The sequence below is a fragment of the Arachis stenosperma genome, chromosome 3, assembly GCF_014773155.1.
Source record: "Arachis stenosperma cultivar V10309 chromosome 3, arast.V10309.gnm1.PFL2, whole genome shotgun sequence".
In the NCBI taxonomy this organism is placed as follows: domain Eukaryota; kingdom Viridiplantae; phylum Streptophyta; class Magnoliopsida; order Fabales; family Fabaceae; genus Arachis; species Arachis stenosperma.
This window is the reverse complement of record NC_080379.1, coordinates 15,055,548-15,074,446: the sequence shown is the minus strand read 5'-3', so window position 1 is coordinate 15,074,446 and position 18,899 is coordinate 15,055,548. Positions and strand designations below refer to the sequence as shown.

General features: G+C 36.6%; 1 long non-coding RNA gene across 15 annotated transcripts; it reads right to left on the bottom strand.

Moving 5' to 3' along the window:
- Positions 1-9,326: 9,326 nt before the first annotated feature.
- LOC130967480 (uncharacterized) lies at positions 9,327-16,778 on the bottom strand. 15 transcript variants are annotated; one of them, XR_009081344.1, is made up of 12 exons: positions 16,580-16,778; positions 16,318-16,389; positions 16,035-16,103; positions 15,756-15,891; positions 15,074-15,157; positions 14,716-14,898; positions 14,049-14,228; positions 12,870-12,939; positions 12,372-12,559; positions 11,737-11,780; positions 10,222-10,391; positions 9,327-9,539 (listed from the first exon to the last, which is right to left on the bottom strand). It is a non-coding gene; the product is annotated as an uncharacterized LOC130967480 (long non-coding RNA). The 15 variants fall into 15 exon arrangements; XR_009081355.1 differs by lacking the exon at positions 9,327-9,539 and having other exon boundaries at positions 9,964-10,391; positions 14,049-14,258; positions 14,716-14,775; positions 14,840-14,898; XR_009081348.1 differs by lacking the exon at positions 9,327-9,539 and having other exon boundaries at positions 9,964-10,391; positions 14,716-14,775; positions 14,840-14,898.
- Between the last annotated feature and the right edge of the window lie 2,121 nt (positions 16,779-18,899).

The following is an 18,899-nucleotide window of genomic DNA, read 5'->3' as shown; positions in this document are numbered from 1 at the left end:
GTTGGAATCCTCCCTCAAAAGTCGCAACTCCCGCGACGAACAAGAAGAACCACCCTTAGGTGGGGAGGATCCCTTCAGCGAGGACATAATGAAGGCTAAAGTTCCGAGAAACTTCAAAAGCCCTGACATGGACCTCTATGACGGAACCTCGGATCCAAAGCATCACCTGAGCAACTTCAAAAGTCGGATGTATCTAGCTGATGCTTCCGACGCTACGCGATGCAAAGCCTTTCCGACCACTCTATCGAAAGTAGCGATGAAGTGGTTCGATAGCCTCCCCCCGAGGTCGGTTACTAGTTTTGAAGACCTCTCAAGGAAGTTTTTGATGAGGTTCTCAATCCAGAAAGACAAAGTGAAACATGCACCGAGCCTCCTGGGAATAAAACAGGAGGTCGGAGAATCTTTACGAGCCTATATGGAAAGATTCAATAAAGCATGTTTGGAGATTCAAGACCTACCCACCGAGGCAGTAATAATGGGGTTAGTCAATGGGCTTAGAGAAGGTCCCTTCTCGCAGTCCATATCCAAAAGACACCCACCTCTTTGAGTGATATACAGGAAAGAGCTGAAAAGTACATCAACATGGAGGAAAACGCCAAATTAAGAGACCTGAGTTGGCGACCCGGACCCCCTCCCTCAACAAAAGAGAGAGAAAGGGAAACCAAGAAAAAGGAAGAACTCGGTCTCGAAAGGCCAAGAAAATATCACTCCTATACTCCTCTGAAAGTTTCTATAGTGGACGTATATAGAGAGATTTATAACACTGAGAGATTGCCACCCCCTAGACCCATTAAAAATAAAAAAGGGGGAAGCCGCAACGATTACTGCGAGTACCATAAAATATATGGTCACTCCACAAACGACTGTTACGACCTTAAAAATGTGATAGAAAAGCTGGCTAGAGAAGGTCGGCTTGATAGATATCTCATAGAAAGGTCGGACGGTCACAGAAAGAGAAAGCGAGACGACATGGATAGAAGAGACCCACCACCGCAGACACCAGAGAGACATATCCATATGATCTCAGGAGGGTTCGCGGGAGGGGGACTCACCAAATCCTCTCGCAAAAGACATCTCAAAAGAGTTTATCAGGTCGGAGAAGAGTCACCTGACCTCCCTACCATTTCATTCACAAAAGAAGATGGGCAAGGAATAATCCCTGGACATGATGATCCAGTAGTGATAACCATGATCCTAGCAAATGCCCACCTCCACAGAACCCTAGTAGACCAAGGAAGCTCGGCGGACATCCTTTTTAAGCCTGCTTTCGACAAGCTAGGGTTAGATGAGAAAGAATTAAGAGCCTACCCCGACACCCTATACGGATTAGGGGACACGCCAATAAAACCGCTAGGATTTTTGCCCCTTTCACACTACTTTTGGAAAAGGGGAAAAATCAAAGACTCTGAGTATAGACTTCATAGTCATTGATGTGGGGTCATCATATAATGCTTTAATCGGCAGAGCTACCCTCAATCGACTCAGAGCAGTGGTATCTACTCCTCACCTCTGCATGAAATTCCCGACCTCAGCGGGAATAGCAACGGTAAGGGGAGATCAAAAGTTGGCAAGGAAGTGCTACAATGAAAGCCTAAATCTAAGAGGGAAAGGCAGAGAAGTTCACACGATAAAACTCGGGGGCGCAAGGGCCAAAGAAGAGCTGCGACCACAACCGGGAGGAAAAACCGAGGAGATACAGGTCGGTAAGGAGGAAGGGAAAAATACTCATATAGGAGCCAATCTAGGGGAAACCCTAAAACAAGGATTGGCTAAGCTCCTAAGAGATAACTCCGACCTCTTTGCCTGGAAGGCCTCGGACATGCCTGGAATAGATCCCGAGCTCATGTCCCACAAACTCTCGGTTTATCCGGGATCCCGACCTGTACAGCAAAGAAGACAGAAGCTCGGCCCAGAACGAACCCTAATAGTAGAAGAACAAGTACAGGCACTCCTGGAAGCTGGCTTCATTAGAGAAGTCAAGTACCCAACATGGCTAGCCAATACAGTGCTAGTCAAAAAACAGAATGGCAAATGGAGAATGTGTGTCGACTACACCGACTTAAATAAGGCATGTCCTAAAGACCCTTATCCCCTACCAAGTATTGATACCCTAGTGGATTCCAGCTCGGGGTACCAATACTTATCGTTCATGGACGCCTACTCAGGATATAATCAAATCCCGATGTATGAGCCCGACCAGGAGAAAACATCATTCATCACGCCCAGAGCTAATTTCTGCTACGTGGTCATGCCATTTAGATTAAAGAATGCGGGGGCCATATATCAAAGGTTGATGAATAAAGTGTTTTCCCCTCATCTGGGGAGTCTAATGGAAGTATACGTCGACGATATGCTGGTAAAGACCAAGAAGGAAGTCGACCTCTTGTCAGACCTCTCTCAAGTCTTTGACACCATAAGGCTGCACGGGATGAGACTAAATCCCGCAAAGTGCGCCTTCGCAGTGGAAGCAGGGAAATTTCTAGGGTTTATGCTAACACAAAGAGGGATCGAAGCTAATCCCGACAAGTGTAGAGCCATCCTAGAAATGAAAAGTCCGACTTGTTTGAGAGAAGTCCAGCAGCTAAACGGCCGATTTGCAGCCCTCTCCAGATTCTTGGCAGGATCGGCACTGAAATCCCTTCCACTATTCTCCTTATTAAGAAAGGGATGCCAGTTCGAATGGACTCCTGAATGCGAGGAGGCATTCCAGGAGTTCAAAAAGTTTTTAAGCCAACCTCCTATTCTAACCCGACCAGTACCTGGGAAAGACCTCGTCCTGTACTTATCCGTAGCAAACAGGGCTGTCTCATCAGCCCTGATAAAAGAAGACGAGGTCGGACAACATCCAGTCTACTTCATCAGTAGAGTTCTACAAGGCCCTGAACTAAGGTACCACAAACTAGAAAAGTTTGCCTACTCCTTAGTAATAGCCTCACGAAGGCTACGACCCTACTTTCAGGCCCATACAATAAGAGTCCGTACGAACCAACCCATGAAGCAAATCCTCCAAAAGACGGATGTTGCAGGGAGAATGGTCCAATGGGCAATAGAGCTTTCCGAGTTCGACTTAAAATATGAAACTCGGACAGCGATCAAAGCTCAATGCCTCGCCGACTTCGTTGCAGAATACGCAGGGGATCAGGAGGAAAAACCAACTACATGGGAACTCTATGTAGATGGATCCTCCAACAAAACGGGAAGCGGCGCAGGCATAATATTGGTAGATGAAAGAGGAACCCAGATAGAGGTTTCCTTAAAATTTGAATTTCCGGCTTCAAATAATCAGGCAGAATATGAAACCTTGATTGCTGGACTAAAATTAGCAGAAGAAGTCGGTGCTACAAAGGTGATGATATACAGCGACTCACAAGTGGTAACCTCCCAAATAAGTGGAGAATATCAGGCAAATGATCCAAATATGAGGAAGTACTTGGAAAAAACTTTGGAATACCTTGGGCGCTTCGCAGAAACCGAAGTCAAACACATAACTCGGGATCTAAACAGCAGAGCAGACGCCCTATCTAAGTTAGCAAGTACCAAACCAGGAGGGAACAACAGAAGCCTGATCCAAGAAACCCTTCAGGAACCCTCAGTAATAAAAGACAAGCAAGAAGTACTTGAGGTAGTCGGTTTAGACCTCGGATGGATGAACCCCTTAGTTGAATACATGAAATTCGACATCCTCCCTAAAGAGGAGAGAGAAGCTAAAAAGATCCGAAGGGAAGCACAACACTACACTTTTGGTGAGAAATATCCTCTACAGAAGGGGGATATCAACACCACTGTTAAAGTGCGTACCGACCTCAAAAACTGATGAGGTGTTGGAGGAAGTACATAGTGGAATCTGCAGAAACCATCTTGGAGCAAGGTCACTAGCCAGGAAAGTAATCCGAGCTGGATTCTATTGGCCGACCTTGCAGAAAGATGCCACAGAATTTGTGAAAAAAATGTCAACCATGTCAGATGCATGCAAATTTCCACGTGGCTCCACCAGAAGAGCTCATCAGTATCACTTCTCCATGGCCTTTTGCAAAATGGGGAATGGATTTGTTAGGTCCTTTTCCCCAAGCGCCAGGACAAGTCAAATGCCTTATCGTGGGAATAGACTATTTCACGAAGTGGATAGAAGCAGAACCATTGGCCACCATCACCGCTCAAAGAAGTCGGAGGTTCCTCTACAAAAATATCATCACAAGATATGGGATACCTTATTCCATCACTACGGATAATGGAACCCAATTCACCGATGCTACCTTCAGAAGCTTAGTAGCCAGTATGAAAATCAAATATCAGTTCACCTCGGTGGAGCACCCACAAGCCAATGGGCAAGCCGAGGCAGCCAACAAAGTCATACTGGCAGGACTAAGGAAAAGATTGCAAGAAGCAAAAGGAGCTTGGGCCGAAGAGCTCCCCCAAGTATTATGGGCTTACAGGACAACGCCTCAATCCGCCACCGGAGAAACGCTCTTCCGACTAGTCTATGGCGTAGAAGCAATGATACCAATAGAAATCAATGAGCAAAGCCCAAGGGTAATTCTCCATAATGAGATCGAAAACATACAGGGGCACAAAGAGGAGCTCGACTTGCTCCCCGAAGTCCGAGAAGACGCCCAGATAAGAGAAGCAGCGTTGAAGCAAAGGATGATCACAAGGTACAACAAGAAAGTCATTCGAAGAACGTTTGCTCCAGATGACTTGGTCTTAATCAGAAACGACATCGGAGCCAACAAATCAGGAGAAGGGAAGCTCGCCGCAAATTGGAAGGGACCATACAAAGTCAATGAAGTTTTAGGAAAAGGTTATTATAAAATAACCGACCTGAACGGCACTGAGCTCCCGAGGTCGTGGCATGCTTGTAACATGAGAAGGTACTACAGTTAAAAGTGAACTTTACTCCCTGATGTACTCTTTTCCCAACTTCATGATTTTTTCCCAAAATGATTTTTTCTGGAGAAGGGTTTTTAACGAGGCATCATAGTAGAGGCTAAGGGAAATAGGCTATTAAAACCCTTAGTAGCAAAAAGGTGCCTCCCCAATTAATAAAGATCTTTTTCATCTACGATATCTCTTATAAAATCCTTTTTATTTTCTAAAGTCTTTCTACGAAACGCGCCGACTTAAGCTCGACAAAATGTGAAAATCCCATGAACCGACCTATATGGTCGTCAGGATAAAACGACGAGGTACAAGTTGGTGTAAAGAGGTTATATGAGTCGATCGTAAAAACTCGGGAACAAATCCGACTCATAAGTTGAAACAAGAGCCCGAGTAGAAAAGCTCGGAAATACTTCGACCCGTAAATCGGAGTGAAGGACCGAGTAGAAGAAAAACGCATCGCAAAAATAACCTAAGTCATAAGAACTCGCTAAAACAAAGTTGAGTATAAGGGATAACGAAAAGAGATTGTAAAACCTAGGAAGAAGTTTAAAGGATGCCCCAAAAGTCCTTAAACAAAAAGCTCAGAAAAATAAACAAGCCAAAAAGAAAGGTTTTCAAGAAAAGGTCAAGGGGAATTCAGAAAATCAAAAAAGCATACACGCATAAGGTAACTTAAACCCTTATCCAAAAAAGGGTATTTATTTTGTTAAGTTAAAACCCTTATTAAAAAAGGGTACTCAAAATATTTTGTTTACGGCCTCAAAAGGCCAAAGAAAATTGTTCAACGCCACCAACCAGAAATAAATAAAGAGTTTAAAAACGGGGGCCCACAGGCCGGACCCCAAATAGCCAAAAATCATTTTTTAGAAGGATCACCACCACCGGAGTCAGGAGGAGCGCCACCAGAAGCATCCATGGGAGATGAAGAGATAGGAGGAACTACTGAAGAACTCGGAGCGTCTTTAGAACGAGGAGGGGACTCAATAATCCTCTGCCCCCGAGTCTTCAATTCTGACTCGGAAACGATTACGGGGGCAGGAGGATCCACGATGGCACCATCAATAACAACTTTGTCAGGATGTAAAGGAGAAAGATCCAAGTCGGGAGCAATCACCCTGACTTGCTCCAAGAAAATCCTCCAAGACTCCTCGGCGCCATCAGCAATTGAGTCCTCCAACTCATCATATGCCTTCCGAGAATTCAGCAGATCATTCTTCACAGACACAAGATCTTTGAATAAACTCTGATAGCTGGCCTGCGCTGTTTTTCTCAACTCCATCTCCATGTTGCACTGGGCTTGCAAAACCTTCCCTTTCTCCCGGAAGGTATCTCTTTCCTCCCTCAGCTTGGCGATCTCCTTCTTCAACTCTCCCTCATGCTCTTGATATGAGCGAAGCCTTTCCTCCAGCTCCTCGACCTTCGAGGTCGTCCCTAAAGAGCTGAGGGGAGCCTTCTCAAAGATATCCAAGAGTTTGCCACAAACCCCCGCCGCTTTGAGACTCTCCTCGACCATAGTGGTAAGGTGGCTCCGAACAGACATATCATCCATGCCTATACGAACATGGGGATAGATATTCTTTCGGACAAACTCAATAGCATCCGCCTTAACCTCACCAGAAGCACCAAACTCTAAAGTCTTGCGCTTCTTTGGATCAGGGAAAGGTCGGACGACGGGGAGCGGCTGAGGGGGAGCTGAAGAAGAAATTACAATGGGTTTGGAAAGAGTCCCAATGTTCCGAGGAGGAGGAGGAGGAGAGATAACCCTGGCACCACCAGCCCGAGCGCGAGACTTGGCTTTGGCCTCCTGGACTCTCTGGAAAGATTCTTGAGTATTTGTCTTAGCCATTTCTGAAAAAGAAAAATAATAGCTAAGGAATCAAACAAGTCGGAATGATCAGTTGATAAGTCGAAAATTTAAAACAAGAAAAAGCTACCTAGCTGCGCTTGGATAAAGGTCGGAGACCCTTGGAGAAACTTTTTAGTATCCAAATATGGGGCCCTCCCCCATACTTCTCGGAGGAACCCCACAATGGCAGCCTCTACTTCATCCAGGTCATCCAGACCATATTTCTCACAAGAGGAGGCCTCCAGCCAGTATAAGGGAAAGCAAGGAGAAGAGTTATCATCCAGAAAAAAGGGGTGGTGACCCTCTACAGCTTGCACTTTGAAAAAATAATTTTTGAAGTCATGGAAGGATTCGTCAAAAAGGGTGAAAATTCTCCGACCTTGTATGGCTTGGAAGGACACCCATTGCTGTTTATTGTTTAGCGCACTAAAGGGCTTAGTCATGTGGAAAAGAAAAAAAAATCCTTAAAGAAGTCGGGAAGTCCAAAGCTTGACTAATAAATTGATAAATTTTCAGAAAACCCCAAGAATTGGGGTGAAGTTGGGTAGGGGCAACTCGACAGTGGTGCAAAACAGACATCTCAAAATCCGAAAAAGGAAGAAAGACACCCAGACGGGTGATCATACATTCATACATAAAGAAAAAATGAGAAGATGCCTCATTGGCCCTCCCAAAGCAAACCTGGTCTTCTGGACCTGGGACTACCAACTCATACTTCGGCTCGTCATCCTCAGAAACACAAATCCTGTGGTGAGTACGAAGATGAGTAATAAACTCCGCATCGACCAAAGGTTCCTCTCCTAGGACTGTGACATCAACCCATTGAGAAAGAGCCTCTACAGAAGACATTTTTCTAAAAATACGATGAAAACCTACAAAGAAAAAAGGAAAAAGAATAAAAAACGAGAGTCCCTAAGGGGATACGAAGGCCTACAACGTCACTTCTCCCTCTCCAAAGAAAATAAAAGCATGCAATCACAAAGCATGTCATAAAAGTAAAACACTAACCTTTATCCAAAAGCGAAAGTTGGAAGAAGCAGAGGTCTCCGAATGCAAGAATGAAGCACGAACAAAGCAAGAAGAAATTCGAAAAATTGCAGAAACTAAAAAATTAAAGAGAGGGAAAGTATTTATAAACATGCTAAGGGGCATAATGGTAAAAGCGGGGCAGTCATTAATGAGAATGCACCGTTACCAAAGTCTACGCACATCCCTAACGGACACGACGCTTGATTAGACGTAACTGCCAGAACCGAAGAGACACGGAAAGTCACGTCGGTTTCAGAAAATCACGTCGGTCCTCCAACAAGTCGACTACGACCCCGAGTAAAATACTCGAACCCAAGTCTTATAAAGATCTTGGGCTCAAGTAGGGGCACTGTTCCTACCCTGGCCCAATAATAAAGGCCCAGGTCCAAATAAAAGGCCTAGTCCAGAGGATTGAGCCTTACTAAGCACCAACCTTCACACTAAGAAGTCGGTGTCAAACCCGACTTACTCCCAAGAAGTCGGAACGGAGAATAGTTGGCAGATAAGCACTCATTCAAATGAGTAACTGCCCCTAAAATCTCTCTAACTACTTTATCGAACCATATCTTAACCTCCCTAAGATAATGGGACGGTTAACACCCTAAAAATATGGCACTACTCCAACGGTGGTTATTGGCTCACCACTATAAATACATTGACACGCCTCAGGTATCTCTAAGCCCAATACTCTCTAGACCTGCTCACACCCTTGCTAACTTAGGCATCGGAGTGTCTTTGCAGGTACCACCCCCCATTCATTCACGAGCACAAGTCGGAAGGAGGCTCCAACGTGCAAACTAGCTCAGAAGCCACCATCCGCGGACGATTGGGCCAACCAAAGCCATCCATCTTATTAATCTCCGATTACCCACCGTAACAGTTACTAACATATATAATTAATTTCTTTTTATTTAACAATTAGTCAACAATGAGAAAGAGGGAGAAGTGTAGGAAAATATAATATAAACTGTTGCTGGAAAAGAGAAACAATAATTTGCAAAAAAGAAGATATTAGCTAGTTATTGAAAAAAGAGAATTTCACAATTTCACACACACACACACATATATATATATATATATATATATATATATATATATATATATATATATATATATATATATATATATATATATATATATATATAGTATAAAATTCGCACGCGGGCCAAATGATTGTTCTAATATAAAAATTAGTAAATATATTAGGTATATATCCATTGATATTAATAGTGATTACTCTTACTTTATAAATTTTTTTATATAAAAATTTATTGTAGAGAGTAATATAATGTTTCATCTTCTATTTTTGATAGCCTAAAAAAACTTTTTTTAAGTCTATATTAGTAAATTTTATTTATATGTGAAAAAATTATTATGCAACACTTTGTTATTGTTATACAACAAAAAATATTAAATAATTTATACAAGTAATTTTTATTATAATTACACAGACAATAATTATTAAACATATGATATTCAATTATATATTTAAATTCGAATCTAACTAATTCGATTTATAATAAATATACTATTAAATAATCAAATAATAAATATAAAAAATTGCATTGATGTGTATCATTTAATACCCTCGAACCAACCTGAAGTGTGCATTAACAGATTTTAACATGCTCTAACCCTTAATTACATTCTTAAAGGCACACAGTTTTGCTGTCAATTTTTCAAGAGCATTCAATAAGACATTATATTCCATAGTTTTTCTTCACTTCCCATATAAGTTTGTTAGTTTTTCTATTTTTCCTCACTCCTTTTATTTCCTTCTGTACAACTGAAAAAAAAAATTTGTTTCCTCAAATTTATAACCCAATAAGAATTATTCAAACACTTCAAACAAATTCTAACTATTAATTACATAAACTAAATTTATTCTCAGAAAATTAGACACATTTCCTATATAACTTCATTAGCATAATTATTCCAATAAAAAAAATAGTTGAGATGTTCAGTTACTTAACACAATAGTTGATACAACAACATAATCAACATTTTTCTTCTACTTAAGCATATATAATTGGCTAATCTATTAAAGTAACACAAATCAACATTTAAGCACATGCTAACATCCTTACACATACAAAAAGTAGAATAAAATGTAGTGCCTTAAAGCACAAATCAGTGGCTACTACAGTGGTCAATGGCTCATACCTAATGAAACAACTATTTTCTTTTAGTTCTTCGAATCAATAATGGTGTTGCTTTTTTTTTTTCTGTAGCTTTTATAAACTGGTAGCATATTTGGAATCTTCTAAAAAAAACTCCTTCATCCTCTACTAGTTCATGAGCCATTTAGGGGAACTATATGTGATATTACATGTGCAACACAAGTTAAGACCAATGGTTTTTCCTTGTCAATAGTAATTTAAATGAGTTTTTTTTTTTTTTGTCAGTGGATTGGACAACTCCCAATTCTCGGTACACAATATACACTCACACACTTCTCACATACTTACCAATTTTTTCTTCTCGGTTGCAGCTGGTAGGACTCGAACCCAAGACCTTTGGGATAGGAAAGGGGCGGAATGCTGTGTGAATTATGGCTCATTGGCAAATATGAGTTTGTTTAATCCAAGAGCTTCTGAACTTTTAAAAACTTTTGGGCTATAATACTTTTTAGTAGTACCTATAAATATTAAGAAATAATCACATGTTAAGAAGGCAAATGGGTGCACCAAAAAGAAAAAAGAATTACTCATATGAGGTTTTTGTATTGCTAACCCAACAAATTAGACTCTTGCCATAATTTCACAGCCAAAGCTTCTTAACAAAAAAGAGTATATGAGAAATTAAGGAAGCTTTTTAACCCCGAAAAAAAGGGAGGAAAAAGCAAAAAGAGAGGTGAGCACCAAAGTTTCTGGCTCATCAATTCCAATCTTCGCTTCAAAAACTTTTTGCTTCTTTTGCTTTGAGTATTCAACAGAAGATATAGCAAGCAAAAGAATACTATTACATATATTAAAATACTTTAACTATACTTTATAATATTATTATTTTATTAATATGTTCAACATAGCACCCATGACATTATTACATACACAAATATATAGCAAGCAATTAATTAACACCATAGGCTTAAATACTCTCCAAACTCTCAACGACTAAGACACGTATCCAATAGTGCATAGTGAACAATTGACAAATAAAAATACATATAAATATGTACCAAAAGCTTATCAATGAATAATAAACTAAAACGGAAGGAGATGGTGAATGCTATCAAGTCATCCAAGTCACTATAAGAAAAATATTATTCGTATTTGTATATATATATATATATATATATATATATATAGTACTTGACAGGGATATAAAATATTAAGCTACTGATTAATTTGAGGCACTAAAAAGATTGACAATAAAAAAGGAAAAAAATCCAATAAATGTCATGAACTACAATTTTCCACCAATGTAAATTAAGATGACTCAAAAATCAAATTACACAGCCTGTGGCCAATGAATTATAGTTCAAATGGCATAATCTCTCCATACTCATTTAAGAGGTCATGTGTTCAAGTTTTTCTATCTTTAGTAAAAAATAAAAAAATAAAAAATTACACAGCCTATGACCCAACGACAAATTAAAACTAGGCAGCTAGAAACTAACTTTAGTTACTAATTACTAATAATAATAAGAAAAAATAAAATAACACAATGCAAGGAACATACCTTTAATCCACGCAATTTTCATGTTTACAAAAATGGTTTAGTATTTAATTTTCATACCTTTAATGCACGTAATGCACCAAATTTTTGAATTGTGATGAGATAATTTTGATAATCTTATCTTATATTACACTAAATTGTCAAAACAAAAGTAACTGCATCCTAGATAATATGCACTAAAGCTATATACACTAGACTACTCAAACATTCCCACCGAGAATTACAATACACTACTATGAAAGCATTTCCTGTGTATTAATTACTTTTACCCTGCAATTTTATGTGATAACAGGAAACTTCCGTACCTGTTGGTGCCTCCTTTGAGCACTGCAATCATGGCTAAGCAAAGCTGTAACATTTCCATATTGATCAGAATGAGAAAAGTTTAAAAAAAGTATACAACAACAATCTAAAGACATATATATAGGAAAGCCATAAAAATAAGCTAAAATATTCAATTTATTCAAATTCTAAAAACAAAGATAAAAGGAAAGGATATATGGTATAGTTAAAACACCATGTTGAATTAACTGTTACATTTGATGGGATTCAACTATTATTTTTAATCCTACAGGGGTCAAGCAAAAGAAATTAGAATTCTAAAAGCTGCATTTTCCAAAACATGTTTCTCATCTGTTCTTAGTAAAGAACCCAAATGAAAATCTTTAGTTTAGAAAGGATGATTTTTTTTGAAGCAGCAGTGTTATTATGAACTCATGTACTCATTCTTCTTCACACAAACAAAAGCATACTGCATCAGTGCATATGAAAGAATCTATCTCCGTCGCACCTTGAGTACTTACTGTTAAAAGTTCATATATACACACACTAAATCAATGCTTTTCCATCATATACATAAACAGATAAATACTATTGGAATAAGTTATTTTTAAAATTTACTAAAAACTTAAATACAATAATAAAAGAAGTAAGGAAATACCTAACATTATAAAACCTCTTTCCTCAAGAATTTTTCAGTCCTTTTCAAAACTGACAACCTTCCTGACCTTAGCTTTAGTTGTCAAAGCAGCAGTATTCTTATTCTCCTCTAAGAACATCATAACAATCCTTGCCAAGCTTCAGGAGATGCTTTTGGTGCTGGAACACTCTCTCCTCCACTTATACTCCCTGCCAAAATTAATTATCAGATCAACTATGCTATTTGGATTAAATCAAGATCATTCTCTTTCTCAATTTCATTTTCTTTTCCACTATAAAAAAAAATACAAACTTCTTTCAAAAGTTATTATCTTTTTTAACTATAGTTGCCAACTAATATTTTTCAGTGATCTATAGTTGAGAAAGCCAAAAAGGTATGCCACTAAAACAAAAAAGCACTGATCTTTTAGTAGAAATTTGGATGCTAACCAATGAAATACTTCTTCGTAATTGACGGATTCATCAATTGAAATGTTCGAAAAAAATTTCCCCCTCTTACCTGCTAATTCTTGAAGGCACATTCATTTGTAACAAATCACCACTGATATGTTTCTAAGAGATGAAGATTCCTGCAAAAATCAGAAGAAAAAAAAAAGAAAAAGAGAAGCAAATTAAATATAAATACATAATTTTTAAAAAATAATTCAACTTTGGAGATCTATTGAAAGGAAATAAATTTTTACTCCTCTCTAGATGTTCTGCCCATATACCATCAAAAGTGTTAGATATTTTTTATTCTTATAACATCTCCAGTAGATATAGCAAATTATGTAGTTATGAAATTTTTTTCACCTCAATAATAAGCTTCATAGTTCATAATAAGGAGAAATCAAGGGCTTTCCGATTTGATCAATTAATGACATCAAAAGTGATTAAAAGCAAGAATATGTCTAAAACTAACCAAACGCTATACCACAAAGCAAAAATCAATATTCGAAGTGGAACAACTGCATATGTGACTTGATTCTTGAATTGGAGAAAGTTCATATCAAAAGTGTACCAATAGCATGCTTTAAGATAAGAGATCAATTTGATTCACAATAAATCATTGAAAATATTGTTCCTAATGCTAGCAATATGTGTTCCGTAGACTTCTATATATTCTGGATTTATGTTCATACTTGGTTGATTGATAACTCTTCACAGCACTTAATTTATCAGTTACTGAGGGTGGAAACTGGAAACCAATTTTTTAGTGCTTCTCTAATTCCATTCTTATATTCTGGATTTATGTCGTTCATTCGTGGGGTTTTCCTCTATACTATAATGGTAGTTACTTTAAGCTCGTTCTCTATGTTTTAAGAGTTGAAGTTCCTGAAACTAAGTTGTAGGAGATTATTCAAATTACTTAAAGCACTAATTTGAAACAGCAAGAGTTATAGCTGTGTTCATATAAGAGGTACCTGATAAAATTCAAAATGTTATTATCAAATAATTGTTTGTCTCACAAAAATTCACAGAAAACAAAAATACCTGATCAAATTCAAAAGGTTATTATGCAGTTATTATTATGATACTTATGAATTGATGATAAGTTGCATTTATATTATTTCATCTAAAGGCCAATCACAGATGAGTAAAAATAAGCTAATCAAGCATACCAAATAATGAGTAGTCTAAGATGAGTGCAAATCAAAGTAATATAACATCAATTTTTGACGTAAATGAAGGCACTAACCTTGGTCTCATACTCAACGCTTGCCTCGGAGAGTAAATCAGCTCTAGTTTCTCCATCCTTGGCTTAGCATTCATTCTCTCAACCTCCCCTTTCAGCTATGCTCCCTTAGAGACACTGATTTTGTGCCCTTCAACTCTGCTCAATTTGCCACCTTCAACCATTCCGCTCAATTTGCCCACTCTGCATTTGCCTACGTTAATATGCGAAACCCTAAGGCTCGTGCCTTAATCTTAGTTTGTAGAATTAAACTTCAAAACCATCAAAACCACTTAATTCACATATGCAGTTTAAAGCTTACAATAAGAGATTTTAAAGCCCCTAAATACTAAATAGATATCCTTTTATTCTGCAAAGCCTCTTAAGAAATTCAAACATATACACATTAAAACCAAATAAAGTAACACCTCATTTGAATCCCTAAAGAAGCCGCCTTAAATTATTTAAAATTCTCGTTAGTTATTTCTTTAATTCTAAAGCCACTTCATTCGTTTAAAAGAAAAAAGAAATTATGATAGATTAACCAATATTTTAGAATTCCAGACAAATTCTGACCAAATGAAGAGCCAATTCAAAATATTGAAAACTGATCAGCTATACTAATTTTAAATTTCTTGTAATTCAACAAACTGCTGGAGTTAAACCATAAATAACAAAGACTTCAACTAACCATTTCTTAGCTCAGAGAATTGCCTCTCCAGATTGCATTTCTCATTCAACATCTGCAGCTCTTGCATCCAAATAAATTCATTTAATTTCATGGAGTTAAAAAAATTTAGATACATCTTTCATACCTGTGTATATTCCATACCTTCATACAGGCAACAGCAACCTGTTCCCAAAGGGAGAAGATCTCTCCCCGCAAAAAGAAAGTTAAGTATAGTAAAGTATTGTGTAGCATCTGCTAGCAAACTTTTAAAACCGAGTATCATAGAAAAAAAACATATATATATATATATATATATATATATATATATATATATATATATATATATATATATATATATATATATATCACATTTCATTACCATAATGTCAAGATCCTGCACATTATTGAGTGCATCATTGCTTTGGAATTTCTGTGAGTCTAGAATACTGTTTCAAAATTGTGCCTATAATGCATGCACCAAAAAACTTATAAAAAGCTCAAACATTCAATTCATTCAAGACACAAAATAAAAAGCTTTGCCAATTTAAGTTATAAGTGAGTTAAAAACTAACACAGTTGAAAAGACTTATTTTTTCAATTCATTAAGTGAAAATTTCATAAAAAGCAATAATACACACGAAAAGACTCGGGAAGCACAGAACAATATGAAAAAAATCTCAAAAAGATTCCAACAAACTTATAAATATCAAACTACCCATTTTCATTTTTTTTGAACCCCTCCCAAAAAATGGAGCATATCATACATCTTGTGTATTCCCAATTTCTATTACTCTCTAACAAAATCATCTTAAACCTGTTAAATTTAGCTCTTGTATTTGTCCCAGCATGGATAGGCTTAGTTGAATTACTTTAGGAAAGTAACACGATGAAATAATGTAAATATAAATGTTAATTATCTGCAACTACATCCTGCTTTTCTGAAAAATAAATTTAATAATTGTTCCACATTAATAAGCCAAACAATTTATAGTTTCTACACATGATTTATGCACATAAAGATAACAAGTAAACAATCCAACAGATGCAAGCAAATAACTAACCTTCAATTCTATCTATAACGTCTGAAAAGTTATCAAGTATTGAACACCTTCCAAATCAAAAGCACAATTGAAAAAGAAATTAACTGTCTCAGTTTTTCCCTTGAAGGGTAAGAGTCAGGTTTCTATCTTCAACAACCTTGAAAAAATAATAGAGAAGGTTACTACTTACTACCAACCTGAACAAAACATCAGCATTGAACATTAAATTAAAATTAACAGATAAAATGAAACAAATCAGTTTAAATAAATGAAAATCTGATTTTAGGGAAAAAGAAAAACCTTAACCACCGTCCATCTCTTTCTCAACCTTGGCCTGCATTTCGCAGAAGGCGCTAGCTTTCTTCTTCTCTGCTTCGATGGGAGCATTGGTTAGTAAAGCTAGGTAATTTTTACCAAAATCAAAACTCTTTTACTCTGATTCATTCACAATTTCAAGGAATACGTCATGTTTCACTATATATATGCCAGTTCAGAGCCTTACAATAGAGTGTATTTGGTAGATGTAAACGATTATATAAGATCTTAAAAGAAAAATAGTGAAAATAAATTCACAAAAACTCACCTGAATGTACCTTCTTTGGCATGATGAACACCGTTCGAAATAGAGAAGATAGATATGATGAAGAAGTGCGAACTGTGCAATAAAAAAGTTTTTGTTTAGAAAAAAACTTTATGTATATATTGGTCATAAAAAGAAATCGGGTCAAAGAAAAAAGTTATTTTTGTTTAGAAAAAACTTTATGTATATATTGGTCTTATTCTCTTCAACATCAATGGGGACCGAAGTTATCAATCATCAAAAGAAATCAGAGATCGGGTCATACCTGGAGTTTACAGTGATGAATCTGCAAAATCATTTGAACCGGACGCCTTTTGCGGCGAACCTGATCTTCAGCAATAATACATGAGAGCTTATTAATTAATGAAGATTGAAGAATTATAAATCATGGACCTTCCTTGCATATATATAAATTTGGAGGGAAGGAGTGAACAATATATTCAATAGTAAGTTCTATAATTCTGTACATGACTTTTATTCTCATGTAGAAACAGTGTATTTAGTAGCATTGAAAACACTGTACAGTTGAAAATAATATGAATATTTTTAATCATGCAAATACTGATAATTTGTAACTTGTTACAAGGATCTGTAACTTTCTTTTCGTTCTTTTTTCTTCTTTTTTTTTTTTTGGGTGGGGTCCCGGCGGAAAAGGGGGGAGGTTTGGAGCCTCGGAGGAAATAAAAAATAAATGAGTCCCATTAGAGAGATAATAAAATATTTATACAATATGTACAACGGATTGTTTATTTGAAAAAATATGTATTAATAATGTAAATTAAACATCATTATTCCTAATTTTTAGTTGTTTTTTGTGATATCTACTCTCAATTTACCCCAAATTCTTTCACATTAACCCTTCATCACCCACCATTACCTACCCTCCAAAAAATCTCATTGTTTCTTATGCAGAAAAATCCCCTTTTTCCGCCGCCCCACCATGTGCGCAGCAATTGCGTCCTACCGCTTTGTTTCTACGCGACGTGTAGCTTCCGTTCCTGTCGACTGGAACTGTCGCGCTTCGCCTCCTCGCGCCAACGTCTTGCCGAAAGAACTTCCGTCACTCCTCACGCAGCCGAACATCCGTGACCTGCAACTGTCAGCGTCATCGACGTGAGTTGCAGCCTTGACCCTGCGCTTGCATCATCCCAGCGCTGCTACCTGGGTCTTGTTGAATTACTCGAAGAATAAACATCAACAAAATTTGAAAAAATGAACATCCAAAATCATACAAATACAAACATCCAATGTGAACGTGTATAAATCATAACCACCAATCATTGTCTACAACTAATCACCCAATAATAACCATCTACGTTCATAGAGAAAGTGAATATCCGGCGACAGAAAGAAGACACAAACCGACTGCGATTGAGGCGTTGGACGTCCGGATTGCTGCGGTGCTGCGAGCTCGACTCACACAATATGCGCGTCCTCCCTACGTACGGTGGCCTATGCGGACGACGGCGACTGGTAACTATGGCGTCACTGTACCGGCTTTTGCTTCGAGGAGAGAATAAGAGAAGAGTTTACACCGTATAGAGAGAGGGAGATAATCCTAATTTAATTCTGACGAAAATCATGATTTGGTTTAAATTTTAAACTAGAAACTACTCAAAATTAATTAATTGCCATAACTATTCAAAATTAATTAATTACCATAACTAACAATCATGATTTAATTCAAATTTTAAATTAAAAACTATCTAAAATTAATTAATTACCTCTAATTTAATTCTAATTTTATTTTAATCCCATTATACACATTATATAAAACATACATTGGGACTACTTGAATCTAATAGAAGATTAAATAATAATAATAATGATGTTGATGATGAAATGATACAAGGATACATTACATAACATCTACTTTGTCTATATATTTGTCAACTTGGTGATATTTTAAAAGATTGAGAATTAATTTAATAATTTTTTAGTCGAAGATTATTTTGTTTAAATTTAAAAAAGTATTATAAAAAATTTTACATATCATTTTAAAATGATTAATCACATGAAAATATTTTATTCAAATATAATAATTAAAATATTAACATATATTTGGTAAAATTTATTATATTATTTATTATTTTTCAATTATTTTATACTAGCGGCTTAACAGGCACTGTTCAGTCACTTTTTCTATGGAATTTAAAGTTGATTATTTTAATGATTTTTAAAATTTTAAATTTGAATAACTTAAAAATAATAATATAGAATAGCTTATGATAATATAAAAATATTTAAATTAAAATAATCATATATTACCTATTTATATACAATAACAATATGAAAATGATTTAATTAAAATGAACACATACGTCACTTATCTACAAATAACATAATTCATAAAATAGTAATTATTATAATCTATTATCTTCTTCTATCTAATTCAAAGCCATAAAAATAAATATAAAAATATGATTATTTATAAAAGATGAGCCATATTCAAAAGTTATATTTTTTTCTTTGTTTAGGAACCTTTTTTTAAGTGGTAAGGCAAAATACGGATCTGTATTTAAAGAATCTTTCATGTGCCTGCAAAAAGTATAAAGATCAGAAGAAAAATAATTATGTCTTTTTTT